Source organism: Melanotaenia boesemani, chromosome 7, assembly GCF_017639745.1.
Source record: "Melanotaenia boesemani isolate fMelBoe1 chromosome 7, fMelBoe1.pri, whole genome shotgun sequence".
In the NCBI taxonomy this organism is placed as follows: domain Eukaryota; kingdom Metazoa; phylum Chordata; class Actinopteri; order Atheriniformes; family Melanotaeniidae; genus Melanotaenia; species Melanotaenia boesemani.
The window spans coordinates 37,116,028-37,132,868 of NC_055688.1; positions in this window are offsets into that span (position 1 = coordinate 37,116,028).

A 16,841-nucleotide genomic window follows, 5' to 3' on the forward strand; every position below is an offset into this window, starting at 1 on the left:
TGCCAGTGTACAACAGAGGGATATCGACTCATAAACTAGCTGGTAACCCCAGCCCGAGAGGAGACCCTGAGTCGAGTGCCCCTGTGGCGCTGGGGCACTGCTTTACCCTCCTGAGCCGCTGAAGAGTGGACCAGAGTCTCCTCTAAGCCATTCAGAAGTCATTCTCCATGGCTTCACCAAACTCCTCCCATTGCTAGTTTTGCCTCAGTGACTGGCAAAGCCATGTTCTGCTTGGGTTGGTAATACCTATCAGCTGCCTCCAGAGTCCCACAGGACAAAAAGACCCAATGGGACACCTTCAGCCGTGCTGTATCCCTCACGATGCACAGTGAGATTCAGGGATTATCGCCATGACAGACACTAACTACCTTACGGCCATGGATCTGCTCAGCTGCTTTGACAATGAAGGATCAAAACATGGAACAGTCAGTTTAAATGCCCCCCGCCTCCCTCAGGACCTGGTCAAAGTCCTGCTAGAGGTGGGAGTTGAGGTTCCTTCTGACAGGGTACTATGTCAACATGTTTGGACCTGACTAGCATCCTCCCCAATCATCAGAGCTAACTCCCCACCAGGTAGTGATCAGCTGACAGGACCATAAGTCTGATAACACGACTATGAAGTCGATGATTGAGCTGCAACCCAGAGTGCCAAGTGCACATAAGGACACACTCATGCTTAATCATGAGAGAGCTTGAGTTTGAAGTCTAAAATGGTAGAAAATGGATGGCTATGCAGAAACGGTAAAGGACTATTGGTCTGACTGTAATTAGAGATAACACATTTAAGGCTGTAAACAGTGGTGGAATTAAATCATAACTCAGAGATATTTTTTAAACTCCACGAGTCCATCATCAAAATGGACTCAAGGCATTTAAAAATAAAGGAACTTCAAGACTGCTGTGTCCAATTAAGATACTGCATTAGCATAGCGGTATCAGTGAAACACATGAATAATGGACGAAGCTGCAAGAAGATATGTTCTTTGTGATTAAATGACAGTTAAGTCATTGCATAAAAACAAACTGGGTTGCCGCTTCTTTACCAAGGACACCAGTTGTGTTATGAGCTGTCTCTGAGTGAGTATCTGTATGTGAGGGTTCCTTGATCCATTACCACCCACCACTGCTTTGTACTTATTTTTTATTATCTCTGGAATTGCAGATAAAACACTTGCTGAATGTGTACTATCAGGTGTGTAGCCATTCGCTATCCTGATTACGTATCTCTAAACTTTGTTTTTTATCTGCAAACCTTCACTGCATATTTCTTCACATGTACACTATTTTATAACCCTAATGAAACAGCAGTGAGATGATTGGTAGAAAATAAGGAGAAGACAGTTACTGATGTAGCACACACCCCAGAAAGGAGACAACAGCATCCATGGGTACAACATTTAGCTGTTTTTTTTTCACTCTGATAATCACAGAATTGTGAGGTTTGAAAAAAAAAAACTAAAAAAAAAAACCTCTCCATAGTGGGAGAGAAAGAAAATGGGATGGCGTGAGACTACAGACAGTCTCATGAATCAGAATAAAATCACAAATATTCTTCTGCAATTCCTTTTTTATTTCAGTGGGGTCATTGTGATGCATAACTGTGCCTCCACTGTTGCCAAGTTTCCAGCCAGTATTCGAAGAAAAAGCATCATTAGTTGTAGAACACTACTTTCTAAGAGCCACTAGCATGTAAATCCAGGACTGAATATTTGTATTCTAGCTAGACATAATATAATCTGCTGAGCTTTTTATTTTCATCCAACGTTTAACAGTTTAGACTGAATTAACTATTACAGAGCCCATTTCAGTAGTCCCATTTAGAAGATGTTGTATCTATTTTATGTAACTTGAAATTTCACTTTCATACCTTTTTTCTTTCCTGCATCCAACAGCTTGGCCATTCCCCTTCATTTAAAATTTTTCCAGAGAGGATAGATGCAACTTGTCTATTGAAGATCAAGAAGTAATGGTCATTTAGCCAACCAACTGGCCCCAAAAGCCAAAGGGAAGGATATGGATCAGAATTGGTCCTCTTGTTTCTTCCGCTTCTAATCCGACATTCTCTCTTCAATCAATCCAAAGGTCTTCATTCTAGGACAGCTTTCTTGGAAACCTTCCCTTCCTAACTGGACTGATAGTCCAGGTGGTAGCTAACGACACTACAGGGAGAAAACTAAGGATAACTAATGCTCTGTTGATTAGATGTGCTGTTAACTTCCTTGTTTTCTTGGTAACAGCGGCCATAACCATGCGGTTATTTCTGTAAGTCTTTCATTTGGCTCCCAATTTAAAAAGTTGTGTTAGTGATTCTCTTATAGGTTTCAACACTAATTGAAACCTAGAAGAAAAGAGGAAACTTTCTCCCTCCAATCAATCCAACCTTCTTTGTTCTAGGACATTCCTGGACTCATCATCTGTGCATGATCAAGGTCTTCGTGGAGTTGGAAACAAAGAATAGAGAACAAAAAGAAGAAAGATGAGAGATGTCAAGTTACAGGTGCAGAGGGGAAATCATACCCCATACTGGATAAATGTCAAATAAATTTATGGTAACATATTAATTTTATGTTTAAGACCCAAATGGAGCAGAAAGGAGGCACCTGTGTCAGTCAAAAATGGCTTCAATTATAGTTGGAAGCATATGAAAAAGTAAAAAAAAAATTTTAGGTAAGATACTAGCATGTTAAAAGGAGTACATGTATAAAGGACTGACAGAATGAGTAAATCAGACAGGGGAATACGAAGACGGTGAACAGACTGACAGGAGGAGAGTCACGACTACCATGCTTTGAAAAGACATGGATATAGTGCACATCAAGTTGTAGCCATCAATCTTTGACCTACTTTATAGTTAAGGATATGATGTTATTTACAACTCTAGAGAGACCTAGATTTAATGGACAGACAAGAGCAGGTGCTCTTAAATATGCTTCACAAATTTCTCCTTTATAGTTCTCATGTACACTGTTGTAGAGATATAACTGATCATCCCTCACACCTTTGCATATATATATATATATATACTGTATATATATATATATAAACCCATTTTTTTAACCGATAACCGATAACTTTAATCTATTGAAAGCCGATACCGTTAACTAAGAACCGATAACACGCTTAAGAGCATGACATCAATACTGTAATGAAGGACCTCAAGCAGACAGATCAGATCAAGGCTTTTATTCACAGAGAAGGATCTTTACACTGGATCTTACGACTTGGAGTAGCAAAGGGGAGAACTCTGGAATCAGGATAATCGCCAGGGAGTCGAGACCGGGAAGGGGGAAGCAGGAAAGTCCAACAGTGTTGAAACGAGATCCGACAGGGAGTGAATGTGGAGATGGAGTATATATGGTCCAAGGCTCAGATTGAGTGCAAGTGCGACTGATTAGTATTCAGGGGACTGACTGGTGTAACAAATACTAACAATCTAAAAGACTTTTAGCTATTGATATTAAGAGACACTGATTTTTTCCAGTGAAAAACTTTTAGCATGTCGCTCAATTTTTTTCTAAAGAGATCAAACAGAACTATTTGATATAATGTGTGAATACATTTGGCGATAGCATCATATTTGGAAGAAAGACACACATCAGCAAAGTAGTGTCGACTCAACATCGTAAACCGTGGCGAGAAAAGCCTCCGTCCTCAACCGAACCACCTCATCTGGCTCCTCTTGATGTGGAGGAGCAGTGGCTCTACTCTGAGCCCCTCCCGGATCACCGAGCTCCTCACCCTATGTCTAAGGGAGATACATGTACATGTGAACCAAGCCGTTGACTAAAACAGCCGGTAACAGCTGCGGAGGCCACGGCGCTGCCGCACCACAATACACATGCACTCAGTGGAAACTGGGAGTACATTAAATAAATGAGAAAAGGAAAGAAACACAAAGTAGTTGAACACTCATCCTGGACAAATTCTAAATTAAATGTATATGCCTTAATATTTCCAGGTTGCAACAGTTGGATCCATTTTAAGCTGAAACGTAACTCAGAAATTCCCACAAGGACGTAGATTGAGGTTGTTCCATGTGATGGACATGAAGCTCTTGGTACAACACCACAGACGGAAAGATGTTCGGTCGTTCCTTGCTGAAGCACAACTGTTAACATCTCACCTCCCTTGGACATAAAAAAAAAAGTCTATAATTTTGTCCGGTACAGCTGGTTGTTTTCAGACGCGCTCTCTCGCTGGTGGAAGTTTGATCACCGGTGTGTGTGTGCACGTGTCTATCCTGGATGTGTTATGAGAGCAGCTAGGGCATGCCATCATGGAAACCAGATCAATAACATCAGACTGTTTAGTTTTTAATCAAAAGACATAGTTTAAACCTGTCCTAAAGGAAAGAGAACTTCTGTCCAGATCAAATGAGCTGGAGGAGACTCCTAGCTCTGGTATCTTCTGTTTTACTTATTTTTGGTTTAGCTGTTTTAAAAGAAACTGTATTCTTTAAATGTCTTGGTTCTTTTTAACATTTAGCTGTGTTGTGTTCACAGGCCGGGACAGTGATCCATCATTCTCCTCCTCCACCTGATTCCTCCTTCCTGTCTCCTCCTCCACCTGATTCCTCCTTCCTGTCAAGGCTGCAAAAGACCTGGCAAAGTTTCCACATCGCTAGCTGAGAAGCAGCTTGGGTCTTTCAGAAGGTTTGTATTGTACTACATACTGATGGGAACTGTTTCACTCAAGACACCTATGCTGGAGAAGTGAGAAGAACACAGTTTTTTCCCCTTTGTTTTTTTAAGTGTGTGAAATTGATCCTAGTGTAACCTGAGACATCAAACCTTTAGATGTTTGCACCATAATGCTTCAATCTGTGTAGCTGGAACCTGATGTACACAAATACCAACACTTACTCTGTCATCTGGTAGGGACAGATGAGTTGTTTTTTATAGAAATTATGTTTTTATCCACATTATATATAATCACTTGAGTTGAATAACAGACCCCCTGTAAAGTTAGTTTTTTTCATGTTGTTAATTTTATTCATTCTTTAATCCTCAGAGTAGAACAAGCATCCAGGAGCAAGTTGATGCCATCAGGAGAGCTACTCGACCCTGTGTACTTGCTGTTGGGACAAAGAGGATAACTAACCATGACTTCATCGGTCTGAAAGGGCAGGTCATACCATGCAAGTCAGCCAGATCACTGGGAGCTTTTTATGAACTCTGTAAGTAGATATTGTATTTGGCACCATTTAAAATCTGAAGCTTCCCAACATGTACACCTTCATACAAACGTTCACCTACAACGTCGATGCCGGAAAGTTCAGGAGATTCCACATGTTGCAGAGATTAGGGCTAGACTAATTACACAGAAAACGGGCACCAGTGCAGTTTGGACAACAAATTTGTCTCTATCAATGTTTGCTTCATTCTTGTATGATAATAATGATAAAGATACTATAAGATATTGTAAATAAATCAAATAAAAAAATGGTCAGCTTTATCAATTTTCCATATTTGAACTGGTTACTCTTCTCAAGCAATATGGCAGCAACAATTAAAACAAAAAACAAACCAAAAAAAAGTACTTTACTCTCCTTTAATGTCAACATGGGCGATATCAGCTGTATTTTCACTTTTAAGCTCAGCTACAGTCAGTTTTATTGATTTTGCCTTCATTGGTCTTATAGGTTAAAAATGGCTTTAATGATGTTCAAACTCTGAAATGTTCTTTCCTTATTTTCAATATAAAGAGAAATGGTGAAAGAGTTTACCTTTGTAAAAAAACTGTAATAAGAGCATTTTTGTTTTCTTCTCTTCTGCTGTTGTCAAACACATTAACACTGTCCACAGCGTAATGTTAACACTGTACGGGGCAGGATGTTTACTGACAGCGTTAAAACCGACTCTTTAAGTGTTGCATCAACATGGCTGATTTTACTGTGTAGCAATGAGAAAATAGAGAAGAAAAGACACAGAGCAAAAGAGTCCAAGACAGTGGTAAGTAGTGCAGATAATACAGACGCTAGTTTAGCCTGGAGCAGCTCAGTCTGTCCTCCTGCTGAGTACCTGGATGTCAGGAGGCTGAAAATAAAAACAGATAACTTGGAAAATATTAAATTAAAACTAAACTGAGTTATATAATTCTTAGGAAAAAAATCTGAGAGTGTACTATCAGGGAGCATAAATTAAAGTTAAAAGTTAAAAAGTTCAAGTTAAATTTGATTTCCCAAATGTGTCCTGTAGACTTTATGCTCCTAAAAACTATTTCTCTATGTGCTGTATTACGCTATAAATGTAATCCTAAATAGTCATAAAGCACGCTTCAGCACACAGTTTAATCTTCTGTGCTGGGTCCATGTTTAAATCACATTTTCCCTGTTTAGTAAAATAGAAATGAGTAGAAGAACAGTGAAAGCTGCCAAAGAACATTCAGAAGTTGCTTTTCAATAACTTAATGCCATAACAGCAAAAGGCTTTTATATAATATTATTAACATTTGTTAAAAGGACACAATATCGTAATAACAGGGTGATGAATGCTGGTTGGAAAGGCCCAAACACTCTAGAATTGCCTCTGCCTGGAGCTGATGCTACTTTCCCGACACACCACAGCATACATGACGGCACACACTGGAAGATCTCCAGCAGCTTGCTGCAGACATTGAAGGATCAGAGCTTCCTGATGAAGTAGAGTCTGCAGCATCTGTGTTGATTTTCCAGGCCAGTCTGCTGTCCAAGCAATTACATATACTGTAATTAACTGTACTGTCTTCCTGTGGACAGATAAAATATATGCACCTTCCTTTTTACCACACCTACAGGTGAATGGAAACAGTCACACCATGTGGTCCATTTCAAACCAACCCCGGTCCACTTCCACTGATAGTTTGGATCATTAAGACTCTGATGGAGATGAAAAAATCATCCAAAAAAGCAAATCAGGTCCACTTGAAACCCAGAGATCTACTGTATGTTCATTGGTGTGGTTTATTCAAGCAGAGCGGACCATGCAGTGAAACAAAGAGGGGAGGTGATGCTGAGCACCTCCTTCTGAAAACCAAGTGAGTATAAACAGAAACGTCACGGCTGCATGCGCTTGGTTTGGCTCTATTGTTTACGTGTGGTGAATGAGCTGGTTGAAGGGCCAACGGGTGAGCCAGGTTTTCTTCATCCTCAGGCTTATTTTTCTTATTGATCAGTGGTCTTTTTTCTCTTTCTGCATAACATATTTAGACGTCTCATCAAATCAACATCTGTTATCGCTGTCCGCACACAGATGTAGAGAAGAGTTCAAAGGATCTTTCTGTAATTTGTATTCTGAGGGCAAAAACTCATCTTTTTCTCTCATTTCCAGTAATAATCCAGTTTCAACCCCCTTTTTTTTAAATGTTTGTATGTTTTGGTCAGTGGTTGAATCTTTTAATTAGATCAATGGTCCTTGGCCGCAGCAGCTTTTCTGATTGGTCACGGTACTCGTTATGAAATCCTTTCAGGTGTCCCGCTAATTAATGTCATTATTTACACCTGAGCTTTTCCAGCTGTGACAAAGCTGTGATCATCACCAGTCACCTGGCTGCTGCATGAGTAATGCTAGGTGTAAAGAATGATTACAAGAATCCAGAGATTCTTAAAAAAGATTATGGTTTATCCTTTGATTATCATTCCCATCTGTCTAACCCTCAGAGTGTTGCTATGGTGTGTTTGTTATGGAAGCAGGCCCGGCTCTGGAATTCTTCACCTCCTGACATTTCAGCTTCCGTCTTCTTTTCAAAACTTACCTGTTCAAAATTGCCCATCCCACGTAACTCCATTTACTCGTCATCACGCTTCACTTTTGTTTTTGTTCTCATTTATCTTAAGTTTTTATCCTTGAATTTTATCGTTATTGCTCTTGTTTTTTATTGTACAGTGTCCTTGTGTGTATTGAAAGGTGCTTTTCAAATAAAATGTATTAATATTATTTTTATCAGGGCATCTGGATAAAATGCTGGATCCTTGTATTCTCCCGCTGCCCTTTGAAGTATGGTTTTTCTTCCCTTTTCTTGTGCCCTCCATTCTTCCAGCAATCTCTCTCCTCTTGCTTGGGAGAGAAAATGGAGTTGCTGGCCTGATGCCACACATGACACTCCATCCTTAATCTGATTAATGTTTTTAATTTATATAAGTGAGTAGCGAGGGAGAAAAAAACAAGGCTGTTGCCTGTACTGATGTTAGAACTTCCACACACACTTATTTGCAGGCTCTATGTGTCGTATAGACCAGTTTTTGAAAGGGCAGAGAGTACGTGTGTGAGTGTGTATATATGGAGTAAAAACGGTGGCGTGAGGCCGACAAAAAGATAGAGACAGAGGGAAGTAAACATGGAGGTGCAGATTGAAAACGCAATAACTATTTACCGAGGGTGAAGGGTGAAATGAGGAGAAAGTAGAAAGTAGACAACAGAAGGGAAAAATGGGAGGAGAGATGCTTCAGGGCTGGACAGGCAGAAAGAAAGAGATGGAAAAAGAGAATGACAGAATAAAAAGAACCACAGGAAAGAAGAAGGGCGAGTCAGAGAGAGAAGGTAACTATGAGTGATGATTATAAAAAGCTATCACTCTTTCAGTAAGATTTAATTTAACAACCTTTCTGTTCTGTACAACAGCAAGTTGAATCATACAGAACTTATCATGCAACTTCAATACCAAACTAAACTAATGCTGCAATAGAGTGTTCAATATATTGATTTATCTTCCAAATCCAACAGTTTAAGACAGTTTAGATTGCAAGTTTTGCATGGTGTACATGCAAAAGTTAAAAGTATTTTCAAAGTAATCATCTAAGTGCCACTGGCTGCTGATGCCTGAACCCTGCTGACTTCATCTCTAGTGACGTTGCTTTATTTGGGCTGGAAGGTAGGAGCAGCATCGTCTGGTTCTTTGCCATTTACACGCTGCAGCTTACTGCTCAGCATTCGTTCCCAATCCATCTGAGACAAGATGTAAGCACAGACATGAAACAAACCAAATTACATCAAGGATGAGGCCATTATCCATCATTCATCACAGTCCGCAATCAGTCCTATTAAAATCAGAAAGCCAGAGCTCTCTTATAATGGCAGTAAAATTGGGACCGCCTTAGCTGAGGTTCGGTTGACATCAGGTTCACATTAGATTTGATGCATCTTTTCCTTTTTTCATTGTTTTATTTCACATTTGGATAATTTGTTTTTTATTTTGTTAAAACCAGGGAAGTTGCATGCCCTTCCTGTAGATACTGCTCATAGGAAACATGCTGGACTTCTCTGAGAGACTGATTAAATCCAGAGACACACTAACAAGTTAGAGAACCTTCTGGAACTGCACACAGCCAATGGGTTAAATGAGGGGTTTAAGCAGAAGACAAAGTACTAACAGTAGCAGTTCTCTGTGATTTTAGACTCATCTTTAGATGCAGTTTTCTTAATGGATTTATAGGTAATTTTGTATTAAATGTGCTGACATGTTTCATTAAAAATTAAAAAGCCAAAATATAACAAAAAAATCTTGTGTAAAAGTAAAGATATAAACTAGTTTTATCGTAGAAGTTTGCTGTCATTTTAGGGTTGATGAAGGGATTGAATAAAATGATTAAAAAGAAGTGGCGGTATAGTGGTTATGGACTTGGTCCTGGAGGACCGGTCAGGGCCTCAGAATGGTGAACCAGTCTTTAACATTAACCCATTAACATGAGTCAGGTGTGTTGAAGCAGATAAACATCTAAAACCTGTAGGACAGCGGCCCTCGAGAACCACAGTAACTCATTCTTGAATTATACCGTTGATCTTAAAATCAGATTCTGATTGGTATCAGTTCATCTTTACACTCCTACTGTTTGCTAAACTAAAACTAGAAGTGTCCTGGGATGGCCTTCTGACCCCTCTGGGATTGGCTTCAGCCTTAACCAGAATAAAGTGAGTATAGAAGATAAACGTATGCCTTTGTGGAGTTGTTCCCTCTATTGCTGTTGTGTCTTTGTCCTTATTCTTTTCTTCCCTACAGGTTCGGCAGTGTTTTTTCCTCATACATCTTCACTCTTTGCCCATGGACACATTTTAGTTCAAACTTCTTACCTTGTTCTACAAAATATAGCGGGACATCAGACATCCCTGTATGCTTGTCTCTGCAGCATATACCCTCACACCTTTTATGTGGTTGTCACCAAAGCTTAAGGCAGCAAATGTTACGCATCTATCCTTTGCCTGCACTTCCAGTCTCCCTGCACTCCACAGATGCCAAAGCAAGTCAGCTCCATTTGGAGTCTAAATGCATAAAAATATTTCACCTGCATACATCAACTTTATACTTGGAGTGGAAGGTACAGCATGATCTTTACATGACCTACTGTGTGACCCAAACACTGATGGTTTATAACAGGAGTAACAAAAAATTCTGCAGGCTGCTGACTTTCTAAAGGAAACTGTTAACACAAAGAAGAGATGCAATCATATGATTTAGGAACAAGCACACACCCCAGATGTGTAAGGCCAATTTTAAGCTGTGGTATGTAATTCTCCAAACCGTTTCCAAGATCCTCATTAGTTTCTCATTAGGAAGTGAGAGGAAGGTTTCGGTAAAGTTACAAAATAAGAAACCAAAAAACAAACAAACAAAAACAAAAAAGAATTAAAAAATAAGTGAATAAGTAAATAAATAAAATAAAATAAAATAAATAAATAAATAAATAAATGCTTTATTCATCGACTCTTTTCTTTTGAGTTTGTTTGCTGATTGGGCATGTTTAGGAATCAAAAATTCTGGTTAGGTTTAGGCATTAGAGATACAGGATTAGGTTTAGTTTGTGAAGTTAACAACAAGGTAACCATAAAAAAAATGTAGCTCTGTCCACAAAATGAGCAGAAAGGAAAGGCAATGGGCAAAAGAAACCAGGTGTGACAATGAGGAACCAGAATCAGAAAAGCAGGAAAGACAAGGGAACAAACTCAACAAAATAAAACAAGAAACAAAGAATAACTTATGACAAGACTAGAAACTAGAACAGGAACAAAAGACACGGATTATGTAAACAGCTTCATTCAAATTTGGTCTTAAAGCCTTTCTATTAAAAAAAAAAAAAAAAAAAACTCTCGTTAAGACAGTTATACACAGTTCCTGCACACATTGGAGTCATATTAATGTTTCTTTGGACATTCTGCGTTGAAGGGAAGTCTTGGTTTTGACTGAAAATCTTGTCCTAAGATTTACTAGAAGTCAGCAGACCTTTGGTAGTTTTCTTATTTTGTGTCTCAACTCTAAAAATGTAGGTCTGTTGGCTTTTATATTGGTGGGGGGGGGAGGGGTTACACAAAGGCGGTAAGTGTTTTCTTAGTTTCTCAGTTGTTTCCTGGCCTCCACCTCCCTGTTTTTATTCTGCAGATGTCTCCTTTCTTTAGCCTTCTTTATTCTGTACTTCCACCCAGTCCTCTCTGTACCCTCAAGCAGTGATTTCAGCTTGTGGGTTTTTAAGCTGAGCAGCACAGTTCTGAAATAACAGTGAGAGGTACTTGTTAGAAAACACGACCAGTTTGAATCCAGTTCTGCAGCCAGGTTACTGAATACCAATTTATGATGCACTGCAGAAGTTGAATTTGACAAGACTCTGATCGTATCATGTTTTCTATGGTTTAGCTTTCCTAAAAAGACTTCCTGAGACACCAGACTGGAATAAAAGGCTTAGTGAGTTGGATCCTCTTCTGAAGAACGCTCAAAGGAGGAATATCCATTCTTTCCTTTGTTTTGTGTTTTGTCTCTCAGAATAATCAAAACTTGGTGTCCTTGCTGGCTGAAGAGAAACTTCTGGAATACATGAGCTCCTCTCGTCAGGCGAGGTCTGCAGCTTAGTTGCTGCTTGCTTCCTTCTTCCTTTGATTCCCTCTGTGTTATATCAAAGTGATAAGTTTGTGTTGTTGCTCTTGCAGGGAGCTGCAACGAGGTTTTCATTCTCTCTTTCTTTAGTGTTGAGGTATGAAATATAGGATGTGCAGCCTCAGAGGACTCTGCAGTGTTTCCTCTCTTCCCCCTTTCCTTTTCTCCATCCTTCAGTCTCATGTTTCTCTCCTGCTCTTCACTTCCAGCTGATGCTGATATGTATGCTGTGGGGAGTCTGATACATATTGCTGTGCCTCTGCTGCTTCTCCACAAATATTTTGGCCTTTGAGCAAAGGAAACTCAGAGGTGAGCTGATGAGAAGTGAGAAAGAAGTGGGGGTAAACATGGGTGGTGGTTAGGGGCTAGAGAGAACTGAACAACAGCAAAAAAAGACAGTGGGAGGAAAATGTTCTGCTTCATAACTCTGATTCTACAGAAAAGAAAAGAAACGTTGATCTGGCTTGACCCTTACTCTGTCAGACCACTGCTGCATTGTCTCTGAGACATGAAGGTGTGGATGGCCTGGAACTTTTAAATGTCAGTGAAGATGAAACTGAGGTTATGGTTTTTGGTGGTACAGCTGTGTCCTCCCCTGTAGATCTGCTTCTATTTTTTGGGCCAGTACAACAAGCCAGTCACCAAAAAGCTTGGTGTTAAACCTGATTCTGATTTTAAGCTTAACATATAAGTAAAGACGGTCGTAAAGGCAAGCTTTTTTCAGTGAAGGGAGCTAGCCAAAGTGAAGCCAATTATTCTGAAGTAGCATTCTCAGACCGTTACCCATGCCTTTATAACCACTCGACTGGACTATTGATTGTTTTCGGGAGTTGGTCGGTCTTTTTTAATTGCTTGCCTTCAAATGGTGTAAAGTGCTCCTTGAGTCTTTTAACTGGCTTTAAGTTTAAACCCGCTTTAAAGTTCCCACACACACACGCGCGCGCACATTATATATATATATATATATATATATATATATATATATATATATATATATATATATATATATATATATATATATATATATATATATATTAGTGCCGGGCAATGATTAAAATTTTTAATCACAATTAATCGCATTGCTACACGCAAAATGTCTCTCCCTAGATACAGAAATAAAGCTTTATAAAGAAAATGCAGTAAATTTTGGTGTAATGATCGTTTCAGGAAGACCCGGAAATTCAGCCCACACATGGTGATGAGTTTGAACAGTGTATTTGGTGCTGAAGAGTAGAGGCAGGAAGGGAGCAGGTTGACGGCAGGCACAGCAACCAGGTCCAGGAAGTGGGGCTAGGCAGAAAGTGGAGGTCGGTCCAGAAAGAGGTCTAATCCAGGTAGGCAGATATCAGGAAAGTCCAGCAGGGGATCAGGCAATGGGGAGTCCAGGAGTGGTAGCAAGGTCGGCAACAGAGATCTCGAACAAGACAAGGATTACTACAGGATATCTCACAGGGAAGGTAAATGACCATCTGGCAGGGAAGCATGAACGGGAGAGGGTTTAAGTAGGGCAGAGCAAAGGTGCAGGTAGTGTGATAATCAGGGGTGCCACAGGTGGAGCAGACGAGCTTGATGAGGGACTGGAGGCCCAGCAGAGCAGCAAACATGACATTTAGTTTACTAACACTACATCAGGGTCTCCAACCTGCGACTCTGGAGCCGCAAGTGTCTCCCTGGACCTTCCACGATGCCTCTAAATACGTGGCTAAAACATTTTTTTAAAAATCTATCTTTCTTGTCATTAGGTTGGAAACCCGGGACTTTTTTTTTTTATTTACATAATTTTCCACAAATACCTACATCCCTTCGAAGAAAGTCTGTCTATCCGCTTTTTATCAAAGTTTTATTTTTTTTCTTCGTTTTAAAACCTAAAAACAGAAATAAAAATGTGGTTCTTCAAAAATAACAAATATCCTATGATGGCTCTTCATTAAAAATGTATATTAAGTTTCCTTTTTGAAAAGGTCTCATAACATTTGCAGCTCTAAAGGAGTTTTATTTAACTGGCTGGGGAAAAATGGCTCTTTTGCCCTGTAAAGCCCAAACCAATTAATAATTGACAGAAAATTCAAATTCTTTGAAAATGGAGTCTTTATTGGTCCTTTTGAACAAATGAAAAAAAAAATTGAAAATATCAGTGTCCATATGTAAGTTTTCATTTGTATCATATTTGATACATCCGGTCACAATGGTCAAATTTCCTTTTTTTGTTGAACAAATACCAACACCAACACTGGCAGAATGGAAGATGAACCTTTCACTTATTCTGACTCATTTTGTGCTTCACAACCTTTTTATCTTCAGTGGTGGAAGGCTTGAAAACAGTTTCTTTCCTTGTTCAAGCAGAGATGCACTCTACATTTCTCACAATAGACATGGGAGAAGTGGCCTGTGCAGTGCTTGCATCTCTGTCGTGTTTCCCATGTTGGGAAATGATCAAAGCCATCCTTTCTCACATCAGGGGGCACCCCAGGCGGTGTTGGTGTTCCTTCTGGAGAGGATAGAGGTCTGCCACACTTTTTGACCTTTCCTGCAGTTGTAAGAGAGGTGCCAACAGAAGCCTGAAACCTTCTCAGCGGCAGGGGTTTCAGCTTGGGGTCCAGTTTTTCTAAATCTCTCCTGTAGCGGATCCATGCAATGATCACTGCCACCGTAACAGTGTGCCACCAGATGTATATGTACCATCTTCAGTATCTGAAGCTGAACTTGTAAAGTGCAGATAGCATGTCAAGAAGGTCCACACCTCCCATGAACTTGTTATTTGCGTCAACGATGGCTGGTCTGGGAACCATTATGTGGGTTTTGGCTTTCCGATCCCAACGCTTCACATTGCCCACTGGTTCAATGCCAACAAAAGAAGAGAGCAGGTTCACAGCTTTGTTGTCACGCCATCTTACGATAATGATGTCTTCCTGGCTCACTCTAAAATCAAGAGATCCTCTTCCTAATTTCTTCATTTCTTTCTCATCCATCAGCTGGCAGTTCTTTACCCTGTTCATTCGGACTGTCCCTATGTAGTAGATTCCTCTTTGTTTCAAGTGCTCCACCAATGGAACTGATGTAAAGAGGTTGTCTGCAAAAACTTTGTGATTTCTTCCTGCTGGAAGGGTTGAGGTCATTTTCAGGACAACTTCTCCGGTAGCACCAACATCAGATTTTTCTTTATCAGGATTTTCTGAAAAAGCCGCTTTGTCCAGCACGTCCCCACATCTTGAAACCCCACTTGTGAGGTTTTCCTGGCATGTAACACCGTAGATGTGACTTTCCTTTGAAAGGCACCATAATTTCATCAACAGCGTGACATTCTTCAGGAGGTGCACAAAGAAAGCGTTGCCGTAGTTTCTCTAACCACGGCCTGAGTTTCCACAGCTTATCTTTTTTTGCATCTTCAGACACATTGAGGTTGTCCTGAAAGTGGAACAGTGTCAGCAAATTCAGGAAACGACATCACATCACGAACTGCAGGACACCTTGTCTCCATCTCCCAACAGGCTCGTACGTTGGGCATTTGTACTAACCCCATGTGAATGTACATACCCAGAATTTGCTCAATTTCTTTGGCGTTTGTGTTCACTGACTTTCTATTTTTTTGCACGCTGTACAAGTTAGTTTCTTCTGCACTTTCCTGTAGCATTTCCTCTGTGACAAAATCTTTGAAATACATGCATGGTGTCCAGTTCAGCCTGTCTTCACAGCCTTCCTCAACAGATTCCACAAACTCAACAGCTGGAGGATCAAACTGTTTTTTTTTTTCCACTGATACTCCTTCCTTTTCACTTTGCCCTTTGTTGATTGCTTTGGTATTGTGTCCTTTGGTTTGGTTGTCTCCTCTTCTGGGACCTCTGGATCTTCCTCATCATCATTACTATCTGTGTTCTCTTCAATTCTAGCAGGAGGGGTCCATTCCTCCTCCTCATCATCGTCATCATTTTCCCCTAGCTGCTCAATGTCACTAGCATTTCCATACAGAATCATTTTCAGAACTTCTTCAACGCTGTATTTTTTGCCATCTATAAACACACACACAAACCGACAGATAAAACAGGCTATTGTGAATTTTTTTGGTACTGGTCAGTTTTCAGTAAAAATCAGTAAATTATGGTAAATTATAGCGTAATCATGGTATAACAAGTTGCATAATCTAAATGTGTGGTGTACCAAATTATGTAATTTAAACATTTAATCAGTAAATTTTAAAATTAAAAGACTGTATGTTGCTTGATGATATGTATAATTCACGAAATTCAATGAAATGACAATTTACTGATATTGAGTTACACCACTTTATATACCCGCTGTATCAAAATTGATATACACATTTTTAACACAGTTTTACTAAAACATGAATTATGAAATATTAAGTAATTTCACATTGCAACAACTTAGTAACTGTTCATATTTATGTTTCAGTAAAAATTAAAATGTTTTTCTTACCTTAACCTTTTCAAAATTGGCAAAGTCTTCCTCAAAAATCACGAGTGTCTCATTCCTCAGTAGTAGCAATCTGCTAGAAGCTCTGGAATACACTCTGGTGAGTTAATGACTGCCCCCTGATGCCTAATCTGTGCACTGCATGTAATTAATCATATACATTAGGTTTTTAAAGAAAATGTTTGTCACACTGATGATATAGAGGACTCAAAAAGTCATGTATCACATATGATACGTTTGGCGTTATAGGGTTAGATTGGAAAGGTTGCAGACCCCTGCACTAAACACATAAACTAGTTTAGCAGCAGGATGAATTTAAAGCTGTGAAGCTGCTTCCTTCTAAACACAGAAGGAACAATATGTGATGAATATCACATATCTAACTAATTTATGTGATTAATTGCGTTCAAATTTTCAACGCATTAAACGTGTCTACAGGCAAATTAGAAAAAGATGACTGGCTTTGCATGGATTTTAGAGCATCGCACCCATGGGAGAGGAGGATGCTTTGACATCCACACTTTACTGGTGAGAGGGTTTAACACCCGCACAGCGTGGCAGCCTCCTCCTCCCCCTCC